Consider the following 22837-nt stretch of genomic DNA (forward strand, 5'->3'; position numbering starts at 1 on the left):
CATCATAACAACACACAGGAACTCAAGTCATTCTGTTCACCTGATCTAGAACTCCTCACAATCAAATGTCGACCGCATTATCTACCAAGGGAATTCTCCTCGATCATAATCACAGCCGTATATATTCCCCCCCAAGCAGACACATCGATGGCCCTGAACGAACTTTATCTGACTCTTTGTAAACTGGAAACCACACACCCTGAGGCTGCATTCATCGTAGCTGGGGATTTTAACAAGGCTAATCTAAAAACAAAACTCCCTAAATTCTATCAGCATATCGATTGTGCTACCAGGGCTTGAAAAACCCTAGATCATTGTTATACTAATTTCCGCGACGCATATAAGGCCCTCCCCCGCCCCCCTTTCGGAAAAGCTGACCACGACTCCATTTTGTTGATTCCAGCCTACAAACAGAAACTAAAACAACAAGCTCCCGCGCTCAGGTCTGTTCAACGCTGGTCCGACCAATCTGATTCCACGCTTCAAGACTGCTTCGATCACGCGGATTGGAATATGTTCCGCATTGCGTCCAACAACAATATTGACGAATATGCTGATTCGGTGAGCGAGTTCATTAGGAAGTGCATTGACGATGTCGTACCCACAGCAACGATTAAAACATTCCCAAACCAGAAACCGTGGATTGACGGCAGCATTCGCGTGAAACTGAAAGCGCGAACCACTGCTTTTAACCAGGGCAAGGTGACCGGAAGCATGACCGAATACAAACAGTGTAGCTATTCTCTCCGCAAGGCAATCAAACAGGCTAAGTCACGGTACAGAGACAAAATCGAGTCGCAATTCAACAGCTCAGACACAAGAGGTATGTGGCAGGGTCTACAGTCAATCACGGATTACAAAAAGAAAACCAGCCCCGTCGCGGACCAGGATGTCTTGCTCCCAGACAGGCTAAACAACTTTTTTGCCCGCTTTGAGGACAATACAGTGCCACTGACACGGCCCCCTACCAAAACCTGCGGGCTCTCCTTCACTGCAGCCGAGGTGAGTAAAACATTTAAACGTGTTAACCCTCGCAAGGCTGCAGGCCCAGACGGCATTCCCAGCCGCGTCCTCAGAGCATGCGCAGACCAGCTGGCTGGTGTGTTTACGGACATATTCAATCAATCCTTATCCCAGTCTGCTGTTCCCACAAGCTTCAAGAGGGCCACCATTGTTCCTGTTCCCAAGAAAGCTAAGGTAACTGAGCTAAACGACTACCGCCCCGTAGCACTCACTTCCGTCATCATGAAGTGCTTTGAGAGACTAGTCAAGGACCATATCACCTCCACCCTACCGGACACCCTAGACCCACTCCAATTTGCTTACCGACCCAATAGGTCCACAGACGACGCAATCGCAACCACACTGCACACTGCCCTAACCCATCTGGACAAGAGGAATACCCATGTGAGAATGCTGTTCATCGATTACAGCTCAGCATTTAACACCATAGTACCCTCCAAACTCGTCATCAAGCTCGAGACCCTGGGTCTCGACCCCGCCCTGTGCAACTGGGTCCTGGACTTCCTGACGGGCCGCCCCCAGGTGGTGAGGGTAGGTAACAACATCTCCACCCCGCTGATCCTCAACACTGGGGCCCCACAAGGGTGCGTTCTGAGCCCTCTCCTGTACTCCCTGTTCACCCACGACTGCGTGGCCATGCACGCCTCCAACTCAATCATCAAGTTTGCGGATGACACTACAGTGGTAGGCTTGATTACCAACAACGACGAGACGGCCTACAGGGAGGAGGTGAGGGCCCTCGGAGTGTGGTGTCAGGAAAATAACCTCACACTCAACGTCAACAAAACAAAGGAGATGATTGTGGACTTCAGGAAACAGCAGAGGGAGCACCCCCCTATCCACATCGACGGGTCAGTAGTGGAGAAGGTGGAAAGTTTTAAGTTCCTCGGTGTACACATCACGGACAAACTGAATTGGTCCACCCACACAGACAGCGTCGTGAAGAAGGCGCAGCAGTGCCTCTTCAACCTCAGGAGGCTGAAGAAATTCGGCTTGTCACCAAAAGCACTCACAAACTTCTACAGATGCACAATCGAGAGCATCCTGTCGGGCTGTATCACCGCCTGGTACGGCAACTGCTCCGCCCACAACCGTAAGGCTCTCCAGAGGGTAGTGAGGTCTGCAGAACGCATCACCGGGGGCAAACTACCTGCCCTCCAGGACACCTACACCACCCGATGTCACAGGAAGGCCATAAAGATCATCAAGGACAACAACCACCCAAGCAACTGCCTGTTCACCCCGCTATCATCCAGAAGGCGAGGTCAGTACAGGTGCATCAAAGCAGGGACCGAGAGACTGAAAAACAGCTTCTATCTCAAGGCCATCAGACTGTTAAACAGCCACCACTAACATTTAGCGGCCGCTGCCAACATACTGACTCAACTCCAGCCACTTTAAAAATGGGAATTGATGGAAATTATGTAAAAATGTACCACTAGCCACTTTAAACAATGCCACTTAATATAATGTTTACATACCCTACATTACCCATCTCATATGTATATACTGTACTCTATATCATCTACTGCATCTTGCCATCTTTATGTAATACATGTACCACTAGCCACTTTAAACTATGCCACTTTATGTTTACATACCCTACAGTACTCATCTCATATGTATATACCGTACTCTATACCATCTACTGCATCTTGCCTATGCCGTTCTGTACCACCACTCATTCATATATCTTTATGTACATATTCTTTATCCCTTTACACTTGTGTGTGTATAAGGTAGTAGTTGTGGAATTGTTAGGTTAGATTACTTGTTGGTTATTACTGCTTTGTCGGAACTAGAAGCAAAAGCATTTCGCTACACTCGCATTAACATCTGCTAACCATGTGTATGTGACTAATAAAATTTGATTTGATTTGATTTGATTTAAAATGAGAAAATATTACTAAACTGAGAGAGTATTACTAAACTGAGGGAGTATTACTAAACCAAGAGAGTATTACTAAACTGAGAGAATATTACTAAACTGAGAGAGTATTACTAAACTGAGAGAGCTGAGGGAATATTACTAAACTGAGAGAATATTACTAAACTGAGAGAGTATTACTAAACTGGGGAAGTATTACTAAACCAAGAGAGTATTACTAACCTGAGAGAGTATTACTAAACTGAGAGAATATTACTAAACTGTGAGAGTATTACTAAACTGAGAGAGTATTACTAACCCGAGAGAGTATTACTAAACTGAGAGAGTATTACTAAACTGAGGGAGTGTTACTAGACTGAGAAAGTATTACTCAACTGAGAGAGTATTTCTAAACTGAGAGAGTGTTACTAGACTGAGAGAGTATTACTAAACTGAGAGAGTATTACTAAACTGAGGGAGTATTACTAAACCGAGAGAGTATTACTAAACTGAGAGAATATTACTAAACTGAGAGAGTATTACTAAACTGAGAGAGCTGAGAGAATATTACTAAACTGAGAGAATATTACTAAACTGAGAGAGTATTACTAAACTGAGGGAGTATTACTAAACCGATAGAGTATTACTAACCCGAGAGAGTATTACTAAACTGAGAGAATATTACTAAACTGAGAGAGTATTACTAAACTGAGAGAGCATTACTAAACTGAGAGAATATTACTAAACGGAGAGAATATCACTAATCTGAGAGAGCTGAGAGAATATTACTAAACTGAGTATATATTACTAAACTGAGAGAGTATTACTAAACTGAGAGAATATTACTCAACTGAGAGAATATTACTCAACTGAGAGAGTATTACTAATATGAGAGAGTATTACTAAACTGAGAGAGTATTACTAAACTGAGAGAGTATTACTAAACTGAGAGAGCTGAGAGAGTATTACTAAACTGAGAGAGTATTACTAAATTGAGAGAGTGTTACTAGACTGAGATAATATTACTAAACTAAGAGAGCTGAGAGAATATTACTAAACTGAGAGAGTATTACTAAACTGAGAGAATATTACTAAACTGAGAGAGTATTACTAAACTGAGAGAGTATTACTAAACTGAGAGAATATTACTAAACTGAGAGAGTATTACTAATCTGAGAGAGCTGAGAGAATATTACTAAAATGAGAAAATATTACTAAACTGAGAGAGTATTACTAAACTGAGGGAGTATTACTAAACCAAGAGAGTATTACTAAACTGAGAGAATATTACTAAACTGAGAGAGTATTACTAAACTGAGAGAGCTGAGGGAATATTACTAAACTGAGAGAATATTACTAAACTGAGAGAGTATTACTAAACTGGGGAAGTATTACTAAACCAAGAGAGTATTACTAACCTGAGAGAGTATTACTAAACTGAGAGAATATTACTAAACTGTGAGAGTATTACTAAACTGAGAGAGTATTACTAACCCGAGAGAGTATTACTAAACTGAGAGAGTATTACTAAACTGAGGGAGTGTTACTAGACTGAGATAGTATTACTCAACTGAGAGAGTATTTCTAAACTGAGAGAGTGTTACTAGACTGAGAGAGTATTACTAAACTGAGAGAGTATTACTAAACTGAGGGAGTATTACTAAACCGAGAGAGTATTACTAAACTGAGAGAATATTACTAAACTGAGAGAGTATTACTAAACTGAGAGAGTATTACTAAACTGAGAGAATATTACTAAACTGAGAGAGTATTACTAAACTGAGGGAGTATTACTAAACCGATAGAGTATTACTAACCTGAGAGAGTATTACTAAACTGAGAGAATATTACTAAACTGTGAGAGTATTACTAAACTGAGAGAGTATTACTAACCCGAGAGAATATTACTAAACTGAGAGAGTATTACTAAACTGAGAGAGTATTACTAAACTGAGAGAATATTACTAAACTGAGAGAGTGTTACTAATCTGAGAGAGCTGAGAGAATATTACTAAAATGAGAAAATATTACTAAACTGAGAGAGTATTACTAAACTGAGGGAGTATTACTAAACCAAGAGAGTATTACTAAACTGAGAGAATATTACTAAACTGAGAGAGTATTACTAAACTGAGAGAGCTGAGGGAATATTACTAAACTGAGAGAATATTACTAAACTGAGAGAGTATTACTAAACTGGGGAAGTATTACTAAACCAAGAGAGTATTACTAACCTGAGAGAGTATTACTAAATTGAGAGAATATTACTAAACTGTGAGAGTATTACTAAACTGAGAGAGTATTACTAAACCGAGAGAGTATTACTAAACTGAGAGAATATTACTAAACTGAGAGAGTATTACTAAACTGAGAGAGCTGAGAGAATATTACTAAACTGAGAGAATATTACTAAACTGAGAGAGTATTACTAAACTGAGGGAGTATTACTAAACCGATAGAGTATTACTAACCTGAGAGAGTATTACTAAACTGAGAGAATATTACTAAACTGTGAGAGTATTACTAAACTGAGAGAGTATTACTAACCCGAGAGAGTATTACTAAACTGAGAGAGTATTACTAAACCGATAGAGTATTACTAACCTGAGAGAGTATTACTAAACTGAGAGAATATTACTAAACTGTGAGAGTATTACTAAACTGAGAGAGTATTACTAACCCGAGAGAGTATTACTAAACTGAGAGAGTATTACTAAACTGAGAGAGTGTTACTAGACTGAGATAGTATTACTCAACTGAGAGAGTGTTACTAAACTGAGAGAATATTACTCAACGGAGAGATTATTACTCAACTGAGAGAGTGTTACTAAACTAAGAGAGTATTACTAAACTGAGAGAGTATTACTAAACTGAGTGAGTGTTGCTAGACTGAGATAGTATTACTAAACTGAGAGAGTATTACTAAACTGAGAGAGTATTACTAAACTGTGAGAATATTACTCAACTGAGAGATTATTACTCTATGGAGAGAATATTTCTCAACTGAGAGAGTATTACTAAACTGAGAGAGTATTACTAAACTGAGAGAGTGTTACTAAACTGAGAGAATATTACTAAACTGAGAGAGTATTACTAATCTGAGAGAGCTGAGAGAATATTACTAAAATGAGAAAATATTACTAAACTGAGAGAGTATTACTAAACTGAGAGAGTATTACTAAACCGAGAGAGTATTACTAAACTGAGAGAATATTACTAAACTGAGAGAGTATTACTAAACTGAGAGAGCTGAGAGAATATTACTAAACTGAGAGAATATTACTAAACTGAGAGAGTATTACTAAACTGAGGGAGTATTACTAAACCGATAGAGTATTACTAACCTGAGAGAGTATTACTAAACTGAGAGAATATTACTAAACTGTGAGAGTATTACTAAACTGAGAGAGTATTACTAACCCGAGAGAGTATTACTAAACTGAGAGAGTATTACTAAACCGATAGAGTATTACTAACCTGAGAGTATTACTAAACTGAGAGAATATTACTAAACTGTGAGAGTATTACTAAACTGAGAGAGTATTACTAACCCGAGAGAGTATTACTAAACTGAGAGAGTATTACTAAACTGAGAGAGTGTTACTAGACTGAGATAGTATTACTCAACTGAGAGAGTGTTACTAAACTGAGAGAATATTACTCAACGGAGAGATTATTACTCAACTGAGAGAGTGTTACTAAACTAAGAGAGTATTACTAAACTGAGAGAGTATTACTAAACTGAGTGAGTGTTGCTAGACTGAGATAGTATTACTAAACTGAGAGAGTATTACTAAACTGAGAGAGTATTACTAAACTGTGAGAATATTACTCAACTGAGAGATTATTACTCTATGGAGAGAATATTTCTCAACTGAGAGAGTATTACTAAACTGAGAGAGTATTACTAAACTGAGAGAGTGTTACTAAACTGAGAGAATATTACTAAACTGAGAGAGTATTACTAATCTGAGAGAGCTGAGAGAATATTACTAAAATGAGAAAATATTACTAAACTGAGAGAGTATTACTAAACTGAGGGAGTATTACTAAACCAAGAGAGTATTACTAAACTGAGAGAATATTACTAAACTGAGAGAGTATTACTAAACTGAGAGAGCTGAGGGAATATTACTAAACTGAGAGAATATTACTAAACTGAGAGAGTATTACTAAACTGGGGAAGTATTACTAAACCAAGAGAGTATTACTAACCTGAGAGAGTATTACTAAACTGAGAGAATATTACTAAACTGTGAGAGTATTACTAAACTGAGAGAGTATTACTAACCCGAGAGAGTATTACTAAACTGAGAGAGTATTACTAAACTGAGGGAGTGTTACTAGACTGAGATAGTATTACTCAACTGAGAGAGTATTTCTAAACTGAGAGAGTGTTACTAGACTGAGAGAGTATTACTAAACTGAGAGAGTATTACTAAACTGAGGGAGTATTACTAAACCGAGAGAGTATTACTAAACTGAGAGAATATTACTAAACTGAGAGAGTATTACTAAACTGAGAGAGCTGAGAGAATATTACTAAACTGAGAGAATAGTACTAACCCGAGAGAGTATTACTAAACTGAGAGAGTGTTACTAAACTGAGAGAATATTACTCAACGGAGAGATTATTACTCAACTGAGAGAGTGTTACTAAACTAAGAGAGTGTTACTAAACTGAGAGAGTATTACTAAACTGAGTGAGTGTTGCTAATCTGAGATAGTATTACTAAACTGAGAGAGTATTACTAAACTGAGAGAGTATTACTAAACTGTGAGAATATTACTCAACTGAGAGAGTATTACTCTATGGAGAGAATATTTCTCAACTGAGAGAGTATTACTCAACTGAGAGAGTATTACTAAACTGATAGAATATTACTCAACGGAGAGAGTGTTACTAGACTGAGAGAGTATTACTAAACTGAGAGAGTGTTACTAAACTGAGAGAGTATTACTAAACTGAGAGAGCTGAGAGAGTATTACCAAACTGAGAGAATATTACTAAACTGAGAGAATATTACTAAACTGAGAGAATATTACTAAACTGAGAGAGCTGAGAGAATATTACTAAACTGAGAGAGTATTACTAAACTGAGAGAATATTACTAAACTGAGAGAGTATTACTAAACTGAGAGAGTATTACTAAACTGAGAGAATATTACTAAACTGAGAGAGTATTACTAAACTGAGAGAGCTGAGAGAATTTTACAAAAACTGAGTGAATATTACTAAACTGAGAGACTATTACTAAACTGAGTGAGTGTTGCTAGACTGAGATAGTATTACTAAACTGAGAGAGTATTACTAAACTGAGAGAGTATTACTAAACTGTGAGAATATTACTCAACTGAGAGATTATTACTCTATGGAGAGAATATTTCTCAACTGAGAGAGTATTACTAAACTGAGAGAGTGTTACTAAACTGAGAGAGTGTTACTAAACTGAGAGAATATTACTAAACTGAGAGAGTGTTACTAAACTGAGAGAGTGTTACTAATCTGAGAGAGCTGAGAGAATATTACTAAAATGAGAAAATATTACTAAACTGAGAGAGTATTACTAAACTGAGGGAGTATTACTAAACCAAGAGAGTATTACTAAACTGAGAGAATATTACTAAACTGAGAGAGTATTACTAAACTGAGAGAGCTGAGGGAATATTACTAAACTGAGAGAATATTACTAAACTGAGAGAGTATTACTAAACTGGGGAAGTATTACTAAACCAAGAGAGTATTACTAACCTGAGAGAGTATTACTAAACTGAGAGAATATTACTAAACTGAGAGAGTATTACTAAACTGAGAGAGTATTACTAAACCGAGAGAGTATTACTAAACTGAGAGAATATTACTAAACTGAGAGAGTATTACTAAACTGAGAGAGCTGAGAGAATATTACTAAACTGAGAGAATATTACTAAACTGAGAGAGTATTACTAAACTGAGGGAGTATTACTAAACCGATAGAGTATTACTAACCTGAGAGAGTATTACTAAACTGAGAGAATATTACTAAACTGTGAGAGTATTACTAAACTGAGAGAGTATTACTAACCCGAGAGAGTATTACTAAACTGAGAGAGTATTACTAAACTGAGAGTATATTACTAAACTGAGAGAGTATTACTAAACTGAGAGAGTATTACTAAACTGAGAGAGTGTTACTAGACTGAGAGAGTATTACTCAACTGAGAGAGTATTACTAAACTGAGAGAGTATTACTAAACTGAGAGAGTGTTACTCAGACTGAGAGAGTGTTACTAAACTGAGAGAATATTACTCAACGGAGAGATTATTACTCAACTGAGAGAGTGTTACTAAACTAAGAGAGTATTACTAAACTGAGAGAGTATTACTAAACTGAGTGAGTGTTGCTAGACTGAGATAGTATTACTAAACTGAGAGAGTATTACTAAACTGAGAGAGTATTACTAAACTGTGAGAATATTACTCAACTGAGAGATTATTACTCTATGGAGAGAATATTTCTCAACTGAGAGAGTATTACTAAACTGAGAGAGTATTACTAAACTGAGAGAGTGTTACTAGACTGAGATAGTATTACTCAACTGAGAGAGTATTACTAAACTGAGAGAGTATTACTAAACTGAGAGAGTATTACTCAACTGAGAGAGTATTACTAAACTGAGAGAATATTACTCAACGGGAGATACCACGAGAGAGTGTTACTAGACTGAGAGAGTATTACTAAACTGAGAGAGTATTACTAAACTGAGGAGGGCAGCTAGTGATTACTAAACTGAGAGAGTATTACTAAACTGAGAGAGTATTACTCGGGAAACTCGACGAGAGATATTACCGGGGTACTCAACTGAGAGAATATTACTAAACTGAGAGAGTATTATAAACTGAGAGAGCTGAGAGAATATTACTAAACTGAGAGAATATTACTGCTGAGAGAATATTACTGGCAAACTGAGAGAGTATTACTAAACTGAGGGAGAACTCCAAGAGAGTATTACTAAACTGAGAGAATATTACTAAACTGAGAGAGTATTACTAAACTGAGAGAGCTGAGAGAATATTACTAAAACTGAGCGAATATTACTAAACTGAGAGAGTATTACTAAACTGGGGAGTATTACTAAACCAAGAGAGTATTACTAACCTGAGAGAGTATTACTAAACTGAGAGAATATTACTAAACTGTGAGAGTATTACTAAACTGAGAGAGTATTACTAACCCGAGAGAGTATTACTAAACTGAGAGAGTATTACTAAACTGAGGGAGTGTTACTAGACTGAGATAGTATTACTCAACTGAGAGAGTATTTCTAAACTGAGAGAGTGTTACTAGACTGAGAGAGTATTACTAAACTGAGAGAGTATTACTAAACTGAGGGAGTATTACTAAACCGAGAGAGTATTACTAAACTGAGAGAGTATTACTAAACTGAGAGAGCTGAGAGAATATTACTAAACTGAGAGAATATTACTAAACTGTGAGAGTATTACTAAACTGAGAGAGTATTACTAACCCGAGAGAGTATTACTAAACTGAGAGAGTATTACTAAACTGAGAGAGTATTACTCAACTGAGAGAGTATTACTAAACTGATAGAATATTACTCAACGGAGAGAGTGTTACTAGACTGAGAGAGTATTACTAAACTGAGAGAGTGTTACTAAACTGAGAGAGTATTACTAAACTGAGAGAGCTGAGAGAGTATTACCAAACTGAGAGAATATTACTAAACTGAGAGAATATTACTAAACTGAGAGAATATTACTAAACTGAGAGAGCTGAGAGAATATTACTAAACTGAGAGAGTATTACTAAACTGAGAGAATATTACTAAACTGAGAGAGTATTACTAAACTGAGAGAGTATTACTAAACTGAGAGAATATTACTAAACTGAGAGAGTATTACTAAACTGAGAGAGCTGAGAGAATTTTACAAAAACTGAGTGAATATTACTAAACTGAGAGAGTATTACTAAACTGAGTGAGTGTTGCTAGACTGAGATAGTATTACTAAACTGAGAGAGTATTACTAAACTGAGAGAGTATTACTAAACTGTGAGAATATTACTCAACTGAGAGATTATTACTCTATGGAGAGAATATTTCTCAACTGAGAGAGTATTACTAAACTGAGAGAGTGTTACTAAACTGAGAGAGTGTTACTAAACTGAGAGAATATTACTAAACTGAGAGAGTATTACTAATCTGAGAGAGCTGAGAGAATATTACTAAAATTAGAAAATATTACTAAACTGAGAGAGTATTACTAAACTGAGGGAGTATTACTAAACCAAGAGATTATTACTAAACTGAGAGAATATTACTAAACTGAGAGAGTATTACTAAACTGAGAGAGCTGAGGGAATATTACTAAACTGAGATAATATTACTAAACTGAGAGAGTATTACTAAACTGGGGATGTATTACTAATCCAAGAGAGTATTACTAACCTGAGAGAGTATTACTAAACTGAGAGAATATTACTAAAATGTGAGAGTATTACTAAACTGAGAGAGTATTACTAACCCGAGAGAGTATTACTAAACTGAGAGAGTATTACTAAACTGAGGGAGTGTTACTAGACTGAGATAGTATTACTCAACTGAGAGAGTATTTCTAAACTGAGAGAGTGTTACTAGACTGAGAGAGTATTACTAAACTGAGAGAGTATTACTAAACTGAGGGAGTATTACTAAACCGAGAGAGTATTACTAAACTGAGAGAGTATTACTAAACTGAGAGAGCTGAGAGAATATTACTAAACTGAGAGAATATTACTAAACTGTGAGAGTATTACTAAACTGAGAGAGTATTACTAACCCGAGAGAGTATTACTAAACTGAGAGAGTATTACTAAACTGAGAGAGTGTTACTAGACTGAGAGAGTGTTACTAAACTGAGAGAATATTACTCAACGGAGAGATTATTACTCAACTGAGAGAGTGTTACTAAACTAAGAGAGTATTACTAAACTGAGAGAGTATTACTAAACTGAGTGAGTGTTACTAGACTGAGATAGTATTACTAAACTGAGAGAGTATTACTAAACTGAGAGAGTATTACTAAACTGTGAGAATATTACTCAACTGAGAGATTATTACTCTATGGAGAGAATATTTCTCAACTGAGAGAGTATTACTAAACTGAGAGAGTATTACTAAACTGAGAGAGTGTTACTAGACTGAGAGAGTATTACTAAACTGAGAGAGTATTACTAATCTGAGAGAGCTGAGAGAATATTACTAAAATTAGAAAATATTACTAAACTGAGAGAGTATTACTAAACTGAGGGAGTATTACTAAACCGAGAGATTATTACTAAACTGAGAGAATATTACTAAACTGAGAGAGTATTACTAAACTGAGAGAGCTGAGAGAATATTACTAAACTGAGAGAATATTACTAAACTGAGAGAGTATTACTAAACTGAGAGAGTATTACTAAACTGAGAGAGTATTACTAAACTGAGAGAATATTACTAAACTGAGAGAGTATTACTAAACTGAGAGAGTATTACTAAACTGAGAGAGTATTACTAAACTGAGAGAGTATCACTAAACTGAGAGAGTGTTACTAGACTGAGATAGTATTACTCAACTGAGAGAGTATTACTAAACTGAGAGAGTATTACTAAACTGAGAGAATATTACTAAACTGAGAGAGTATTACTAAACTGAGAGAGTATTACTAAACTGAGAGAATATTACTAAACTGAGAGAGTATTACTAAACTGAGAGAGTATTACTAAACTGAGAGAATATTACTAAACTGAGAGAGTATTACTAAACTGAGAGAGTATTACTAAACTGAGAGAATATTACTAAACTGAGAGAGTATTACTAAACTGAGAGAGCTGAGAGAATTTTACAAAAACTGAGCGAATATTACTAAACTGAGAGAGTATTACTAAACTGAGAGGAGTATTACTAAACCGAGAGAGTATTACTAAACTGAGAGAATATTACTAAACTGAGAGAGTATTACTAAACTGAGAGAGCTGAGAGAATATTACTAAACTGAGAGAGTATTACTAAACTGAGAGAGTATTACTAAACTGGGGGAGTATTACTAAACCGAGAGAGTATTACTAACCTGAGAGAGTATTACTAAACTGAGAGAATATTACTAAACTGTGAGAGTATTACTAAACTGAGAGAGTATTACTAAACTGAGAGAGTATTACTAAACTGAGAGAGTATTACTAAACTGAGAGAATATTACTAAACTGAGAGAGTATTACTAAACTGAGAGAGCGTTACTAAACTGAGAGAATATTACTAAACTGAGAGAGTATTACTAAACTGAGAGAGCTGAGAGAATATTACTAAACTGAGAAAATATTACTAAACTGAGAGAGTATTACTAAACTGAGGGAGTATTACTAAACCAAGAGAGTATTACTAAACTGAGAGAATATTACTAAACTGAGAGAGTATTACTAAACTGAGAGAGCTGAGGGAATATTACTAAACTGAGAGAATATTACTAAACTGAGAGAGTATTACTAAACTGGGGATGTATTACTAATCCAAGAGAGTATTACTAACCTGAGAGAGTATTACTAAACTGAGAGAATATTACTAAAATGTGAGAGTATTACTAAACTGAGAGAGTATTACTAACCCGAGAGAGTATTACTAAACTGAGAGAGTATTACTAAACTGAGGGAGTGTTACTAGACTGAGATAGTATTACTCAACTGAGAGAGTATTTCTAAACTGAGAGAGTGTTACTAGACTGAGAGAGTATTACTAAACTGAGAGAGTATTACTAAACTGAGGGAGTATTACTAAACCGAGAGAGTATTACTAAACTGAGAGAGTATTACTAAACTGAGAGAGCTGAGAGAATATTACTAAACTGAGAGAATATTACTAAACTGTGAGAGTATTACTAAACTGAGAGAGTATTACTAACCCGAGAGAGTATTACTAAACTGAGAGAGTATTACTAAACTGAGAGAGTGTTACTAGACTGAGAGAGTGTTACTAAACTGAGAGAATATTACTCAACAGAGAGATTATTACTCAACTGAGAGAGTGTTACTAAACTAAGAGAGTATTACTAAACTGAGAGAGTATTACTAAACTGAGTGAGTGTTGCTAGACTGAGATAGTATTACTAAACTGAGAGAGTATTACTAAACTGAGAGAGTATTACTAAACTGTGAGAATATTACTCAACTGAGAGATTATTACTCTATGGAGAGAATATTTCTCAACTGAGAGAGTATTACTAAACTGAGAGAGTATTACTAAACTGAGAGAGTGTTACTAGACTGAGATAGTATTACTCAACTGAGAGAGTATTACTAAACTGAGAGAGTATTACTAAACTGAGAGAGTATTACTCAACTGAGAGATTATTACTAAACTGATAGAATATTACTCAACGGAGAGAGTGTTACTAGACTGAGAGAGTATTACTAAACTGAGAGAGTGTTACTAAACTGAGAGAGTATTACTAAACTGAGAGAGCTGAGAGAGTATTACCAAACTGAGAGAATATTACTAAACTGAGAGAATATTACTAAACTGAGAGAATATCACTAAACTGAGAGAGCTGAGAGAATATTACTAAACTGAGAGAGTATTATTAAACTGAGAGAATATTACTAAACTGAGAGAGTATTACTAAACTGAGAGAGTATTACTAAACTGAGAGAATATTACTAAACTGAGAGAGTATTACTAAACTGAGAGAGCTGAGAGAATTTTACAAAAACTGAGCGAATATTACTAAACTGAGAGAGTATTACTAAACTGAGGGAGTATTACTAAACCGAGAGAGTATTACTAAACTGAGAGAATATTACTAAACTGAGAGAGTATTACTAAACTGAGAGAGCTGAGAGAATATTACTAAACTGAGAGAATATTTCTAAACTGAGAGAGTATTACTAAACTGGGGGAGTATTACTAAACCGAGAGAGTATTACTAACCTGAGAGAGTATTACTAAACTGAGAGAATAATACTAAAGTGTGAGAGTATTACTAAACTGAGAGAGTATTACTAACCCGAGAGAGTATTACTAAACTGAGAGAGTATTACTAAACTGAGAGAATATTACTAAACTAAGAGAGTATTACTAAACTGAGAGAGCATTACTAAACTGAGAGAATATTACTAAACGGAGAGAATATTACTAATCTGAGAGAGCTGAGAGAATATTACTAAACTGAGTATATATTACTAAACTGAGAGAGTATTACTAAACTGAGGGAGTATTACTAAACCAAGAGAGTATTACTAAACTGAGAGAATATTACTAAACTGAGAGAGAATTACTAAACTGAGAGAGCTGAGGGAATATTACTAAACTGAGAGAATATTACTAAACTGAGAGAGTATTACTCAACTGAGAGAGTATTTCTAAACTGAGAGAGTGTTACTAGACTGAGAGAGTATTACTAAACTGAGAGAATATTACTAAACTGAGAGAGTATTACTAAACTGAGGGAGTATTACTAAACCGAGAGAGTATTACTAAACTGAGAGAATATTACTAAACTGAGAGAGTATTACTAAACTGAGAGAGCTGAGAGAATATTACTAAACTGCGAGAATATTACTAAACTGAGAGAGTATTACTAAACTGAGGGAGTATTACTAAACCGAGAGAGTATTACTAAACTGAGAGAATATTACTAAACTGAGAGAGTATTACTAAACTGAGAGAGCTGAGAGAATATTACTAAACTGCGAGAATATTACTAAACTGAGAGAGTATTACTAAACTGAGGGAGTATTACTAAACCGAGAGAGTATTACTAACCTGAGAGAGTATTACTAAACTGAGAGAGTATTACTAAACTGTGAGAATATTACTCAACTGAGAGATTATTACTCTATGGAGAGAATATTTCTCAACTGAGAGAGTATTACTAAACTGAGAGAGTATTACTAAACTGAGAGAGTGTTACTAAACTGAGAGAATATTACTAAACTGAGAGAGTATTACTAATCTGAGAGAGTGAGAGAATATTACTAAAATGAGAAAATATTACTAAACTGAGAGAGTATTACTAAACTGAGGGAGTATTACTAAACCAAGAGAGTATGACTAAACTGAGAGAATATTACTAAACTGAGAGAGTATTACTAAACTGAGAGCTGAGGGAATATTACTAAACTGAGAGAGTATTACTAACCCGAGAGAGTATTACTAAACTGAGAGAATATTACTAAACTGTGAGAGTATTACTAAACTGAGAGAGTATTACTAACCCGAGAGAGTATTACTAAACTGAGAGAGTATTACTAAACTGAGGGAGTGTTACTAGACTGAGATAGTATTACTCAACTGAGAGAGTATTTCTAAACTGAGAGAGTGTTACTAGACTGAGAGAGTATTACTAAACTGAGAGAGTATTACTAAACTGAGGGAGTATTACTAAACCGAGAGAGTATTACTAAACTGAGAGAATATTACTAAACTGAGAGAGTATTACTAAACTGAGAGAGTATTACTCAAAGGAGAGATTATTACTCAACTGAGAGAGTGTTACTAAACTAAGAGAGTATTACTAAACTGAGAGAGTATTACTAAACTGAGTGAGTGTTGCTAGACTGAGATAGTATTACTAAACTGAGAGAGTATTACTAAACTGAGAGAGTATTACTAAACTGTGAGAATATTACTCAACTGAGAGAGTGTTACTAAACTAAGAGAGTATTACTAAACTGAGAGAGTATTACTAAACTGAGTGAGTGTTGCTAGACTGAGATAGTATTACTAAACTGAGAGAGTATTACTAAACTGAGAGAGTATTACTAAACTGAGAGAGTATTACTAAACTGTGAGAATATTACTCAACTGAGAGATTATTACTCTATGGAGAGAGTGTTACTCAGACTGAGAGAGTATTACTAAACTGAGAGAGTATTACTAAACTGAGAGAGTATTACTAAACTGAGAGAGCTGAGAGAGTATTACTCAAACTGAGAGAATATTACTAAACTGAGAGAATATTACTAAACTGAGAGAATATTACTAAACTGAGAGAGCTGAGAGAATATTACTAAACTGAGAGAGTATTACTAAACTGAGAGAATATTACTAAACTGAGAGAGTATTACTAAACTGAGAGAGTATTACTAAACTAAGAGAATATTACTAAACTGAGAGAGTATTACTAAACTGAGAGAGCTGAGAGAATTTTACAAAAACTGAGCGAATATTACTAAACTGAGAGAGTATTACTAAACTGAGGGAGTATTACTAAACCGAGAGAGTATTACTAAACTGAGAGAATATTACTAAACTGAGAGAGTATTACTAAACTGAGAGAGCTGAGAGAATATTACTAAACTGAGAGAATATTACTAAACTGAGAGAGTATTACTAAACTGGGGGAGTATTACTAAACCGAGAGAGTATTACTAACCTGAGAGAGTATTACTAAACTGAGAGAATATTACTAAACTGTGAGAGTATTACTAAACTGAGAGAGTATTACTAACCCGAGAGAGTATTACTAAACTGAGAGAGTATTACTAAACTGAGAGAATATTACTAAACTAAGAGAGTATTACTAAACTGAGAGAGCATTACTAAACTGAGAGAATATTACTAAACTGAGAGAATATTACTAATCTGAGAGAGCTATTACTAAACTGAGTGAGTATTACTAAACTGAGAGAGTATTACTAAACTGAGGGAGTATTACTAAACCGAGAGAGTATTACTAAACTGAGAGAATATTACTAAACTGAGAGAGAATTACTAAACTGAGAGAGCTGAGAGAATATTACTAAACTGAGAGAATATTACTAAACTGAGAGAGTATTACTCAACTGAGAGAGTATTTCTAAACTGAGAGAGTGTTACTAGACTGAGAGAGTATTTCTAAACTGAGAGAATATTACTAAACTGAGAGAGTATTACTAAACTGAGAGAGTATTACTAACCCGAGAGAGTATTACTAAACTGAGAGAGTATTACTAAACTGAGAGAATATTACTAAACTAAGAGAGTATTACTAAACTGAGAGAGCATTACTAAACTGAGAGAATATTACTAAACGGAGAGAATATTACTAATCTGAGAGAGCTGAGAGAATATTACTAAACTGAGAGAATATTACTAAACTGAGAGAGTATTACTAAACTGAGAGAGTATTACTAAACTGAGAGAGTATTACTAAACTGAGAGAGTATTACTAAACTGAGAGAGTAATTTACTAAACTGAGAGAGTATTACTAAACTGAGAGAGTATTACTAAACTGAGAGAGTATTACTCAACTGAGAGAGTGTTACTAGACTGAGAGAATATTACTAAACTGAGAGAATATTACTAAACTGAGAGAGTATTACTAAACTGAGAGAGTATTACTAAACCGAGAGAGTATTACTAAGCTGAGAGAATATTACTAAACTGAGAGAGTATTACTAAACTGAGGGAGTATTACTAAACCAAGAGATTATTACTAAACGGAGAGAATATTACTAATCTGAGAGAGCTGAGAGAATATTACTAAACTGAGTATATATTACTAAACTGAGAGAGTATTACTAAACTGAGGGAGTATTACTAAACCAAGAGAGTATTACTAAACTGAGAGAATATTACTAAACTGAGAGAATATTACTAAACTGAGAGAGTATTACTAAACTGAGAGAGTATTACTAAACTAAGAGAATATTACTAAACTGAGAGAGTATTACTAAACTGAGAGAGCTGAGAGAATTTTACAAAAACTGAGCGAATATTACTAAACTGAGAGAGTATTACTAAACTGAGGGAGTATTACTAAACCGAGAGAGTATTACTAAACTGAGAGAATATTACTAAACTGAGAGAGTATTACTAAACTGAGAGAGCTGAGAGAATATTACTAAACTGAGAGAATATTTCTAAACTGAGAGAGTATTACTAAACTGGGGGAGTATTACTAAACCGAGAGAGTATTACTAACCTGAGAGAGTATTACTAAACTGAGAGAATATTACTAAACTGAGAGAGTATTACTAAACTGAGAGAGTATTACTAAACTGAGAGAGTATTACTAAACTGAGAGAATATTACTAAACTAAGAGAGTATTACTAAACTGAGAGAGCATTACTAAACTGAGAGAATATTACTAAACTGAGAGAATATTACTAATCTGAGAGAGCTGAGAGAATATTACTAAACTGAGTATATATTACTAAACTGAGAGAGTATTACTAAACTGAGGGAGTATTACTAAACCAAGAGAGTATTACTAAACTGAGAGAATATTACTAAACTGAGAGAGAATTACTAAACTGAGAGAGCTGAGGGAATATTACTAAACTGAGAGAATATTACTAAACTGAGAGAGTATTACTCAACTGAGAGAGTATTTCTAAACTGAGAGAGTGTTACTAGACTGAGAGAGTATTTCTAAACTGAGAGAATATTACTAAACTGAGAGAGTATTACTAAACTGAGGGAGTATTACTAAACCGAGAGAGTATTACTAAACTGAGAGAATATTACTAAACTGAGAGAGTATTACTAAACTGAGGGAGTATTACTAAACCAAGAGATTATTACTAAACTGAGAGAATATTACTAAACTGAGAGAGTATTACTAAACTGAGAGAGCTGAGGGAATATTACTAAACTGAGATAATATTACTAAACTGAGAGAGTATTACTAAACTGGGGAAGTATTACTAATCCAAGAGAGTATTACTAACCTGAGAGAGTATTACTAAACTGAGAGAATATTACTAAAATGTGAGAGTATTACTAAACTGAGAGAGTATTACTAACCCGAGAGAGTATTACTAAACTGAGAGAGTATTACTAAACTGAGGGAGTGTTACTAGACTGAGATAGTATTACTCAACTGAGAGAGTATTTCTAAACTGAGAGAGTGTTACTAGACTGAGAGAGTATTACTAAACTGAGAGAGTATTACTAAACTGAGGGAGTATTACTAAACCGAGAGAGTATTACTAAACTGAGAGAGTATTACTAAACTGAGAGAGCTGAGAGAATATTACTAAACTGAGAGAATATTACTAAACTGTGAGAGTATTACTAAACTGAGAGAGTATTACTAACCCGAGAGAGTATTACTAAACTGAGAGAGTATTACTAAACTGAGAGAGTGTTACTAGACTGAGAGAGTGTTACTAAACTGAGAGAATATTACTCAACGGAGAGATTATTACTCAACTGAGAGAGTGTTACTAAACTAAGAGAGTATTACTAAACTGAGAGAGTATTACTAAACTGAGTGAGTGTTGCTAGACTGAGATAGTCTTACTAAACTGAGAGAGTATTAATAAACTGAGAGAGTATTACTAAACTGTGAGAATATTACTCAACTGAGAGATTATTACTCTATGGAGAGAATATTTCTCAACTGGAGAGTATTACTAAACTGAGAGAGTATTACTAAACTGAGAGAGTATTACTCAACTGAGAGAGTATTACTAAACTGATAGAATATTACTCAACGGAGAGAGTGTTACTAGACTGAGAGAGTATTACTAAACTGAGAGAGTGTTACTAAACTGAGAGAGTATTACTAAACTGAGAGAGCTGAGAGAGTATTACCAAACTGAGAGAATATTACTAAACTGAGAGAATATTACTAAACTGAGAGAATATTACTAAACTGAGAGAGCTGAGAGAATATTACTAAACTGAGAGATTATTACTAAACTGAGAGAATATTACTAAACTGAGAGAGTATTACTCAACTGAGAGAGTATTACTAAACTGATAGAATATTACTCAACGGAGAGAGTGTTACTAGACTGAGAGAGTATTACTAAACTGAGAGAGTGTTACTAAACTGAGAGAGTATTACTAAACTGAGAGAGCTGAGAGAGTATTACCAAACTGAGAGAATATTACTAAACTGAGAGAATATTACTAAACTGAGAGAATATTACTAAACTGAGAGAGCTGAGAGAATATTACTAAACTGAGAGATTATTACTAAACTGAGAGAATATTACTAAACTGAGAGAGTATTACTAAACTGAGAGAGTATTACTAAACTGAGAGAATATTACTAAACTGAGAGAGTATTACTAAACTGAGAGAGCTGAGAGAATTTTACAAAAACTGAGCGAATATTACTAAACTGAGAGAGTATTACTAAACTGAGGGAGTATTACTAAACCGAGAGAGTATTACTAAACTGAGAGAATATTACTAAACTGAGAGAGTATTACTAAACTGAGAGAGCTGAGAGAATATTACTAAACTGAGAGAATATTACTAAACTGAGAGAGTATTACTAAACTGGGGGAGTATTACTAAACCGAGAGAGTATTACTAACCTGAGAGAGTATTACTAAACTGAGAGAATATTACTAAAGTGTGAGAGTATTACTAAACTGAGAGAGTATTACTAACCCGAGAGAGTATTACTAAACTGAGAGAGTATTACTAAACTGAGAGAATATTACTAAACTAAGAGAGTATTACTAAACTGAGAGAGCATTACTAAACTGAGAGAATATTACTAAACGGAGAGAATATTACTAATCTGAGAGAGCTGAGAGAATATTACTAAACTGAGTATATATTACTAAACTGAGAGAGTATTACTAAACTGAGGGAGTATTACTAAACCAAGAGAGTATTACTAAACTGAGAGAATATTACTAAACTGAGAGAGAATTACTAAACTGAGAGAGCTGAGGGAATATTACTAAACTGAGAGAATATTACTAAACTGAGAGAGTATTACTCAACTGAGAGAGTATTTCTAAACTGAGAGAGTGTTACTAGACTGAGAGAGTATTACTAAACTGAGAGAATATTACTAAACTGAGAGAGTATTACTAAACTGAGGGAGTATTACTAAACCGAGAGAGTATTACTAAACTGAGAGAGTATTACTAAACTGAGAGAGTATTACTAAACTGAGATAGTATTACTCAACTGAGAGAGTATTACTAAACTGAGAGAGTATTACTAAACTGAGAGAGTATTACTCAACTGAGAGAGTATTACTAAACTGATAGAATATTACTCAACGGAGAGAGTGTTACTAGACTGAGAGAGTATTACTAAACTGAGAGAGTGTTACTAAACTGAGAGAGTATTACTAAACTGAGAGAGCTGAGAGAATATTACTAAACTGAGAGAATATTTCTAAACTGAGAGAGTATTACTAAACTGGGGGAGTATTACTAAACCGAGAGAGTATTACTAACCTGAGAGAGTATTACTAAACTGAGAGAATATTACTAAAGTGTGAGAGTATTACTAAACTGAGAGAGTATTACTAACCCGAGAGAGTATTACTAAACTGAGAGAGTATTACTAAACTGAGAGAATATTACTAAACTAAGAGAGTATTACTAAACTGAGAGAGCATTACTAAACTGAGAGAATATTACTAAACGGAGAGAATATTACTAATCTGAGAGAGCTGAGAGAATATTACTAAACTGAGTATATATTACTAAACTGAGAGAGTATTACTAAACTGAGGGAGTATTACTAAACCAAGAGAGTATTACTAAACTGAGAGAATATTACTAAACTGAGAGAGAATTACTAAACTGAGAGAGCTGAGAGAATATTACTAAACTGAGAGAATATTACTAAACTGAGAGAATATTACTCAACTGAGAGAGTATTTCTAAACTGAGAGAGTGTTACTAGACTGAGAGAGTATTACTAAACTGAGAGAATATTACTAAACTGAGAGAGTATTACTAAACTGAGGGAGTATTACTAAACCGAGAGAGTATTACTAAACTGAGAGAGTATTACTAAACTGAGAGAGTATTACTAAACTGAGATAGTATTACTCAACTGAGAGAGTATTACTAAACTGAGAGAGTATTACTAAACTGAGAGAGTATTACTCAACTGAGAGAGTATTACTAAACTGATAGAATATTACTCAACGGAGAGAGTGTTACTAGACTGAGAGAGTATTACTAAACTGAGAGAGTGTTACTAAACTGAGAGAGTATTACTAAACTGAGAGAGCTGAGAGAG

Source organism: Salvelinus alpinus, chromosome 7 (genome assembly GCF_045679555.1).
Source record: "Salvelinus alpinus chromosome 7, SLU_Salpinus.1, whole genome shotgun sequence".
Classification (NCBI taxonomy): Eukaryota; Metazoa; Chordata; class Actinopteri; order Salmoniformes; family Salmonidae; genus Salvelinus; species Salvelinus alpinus.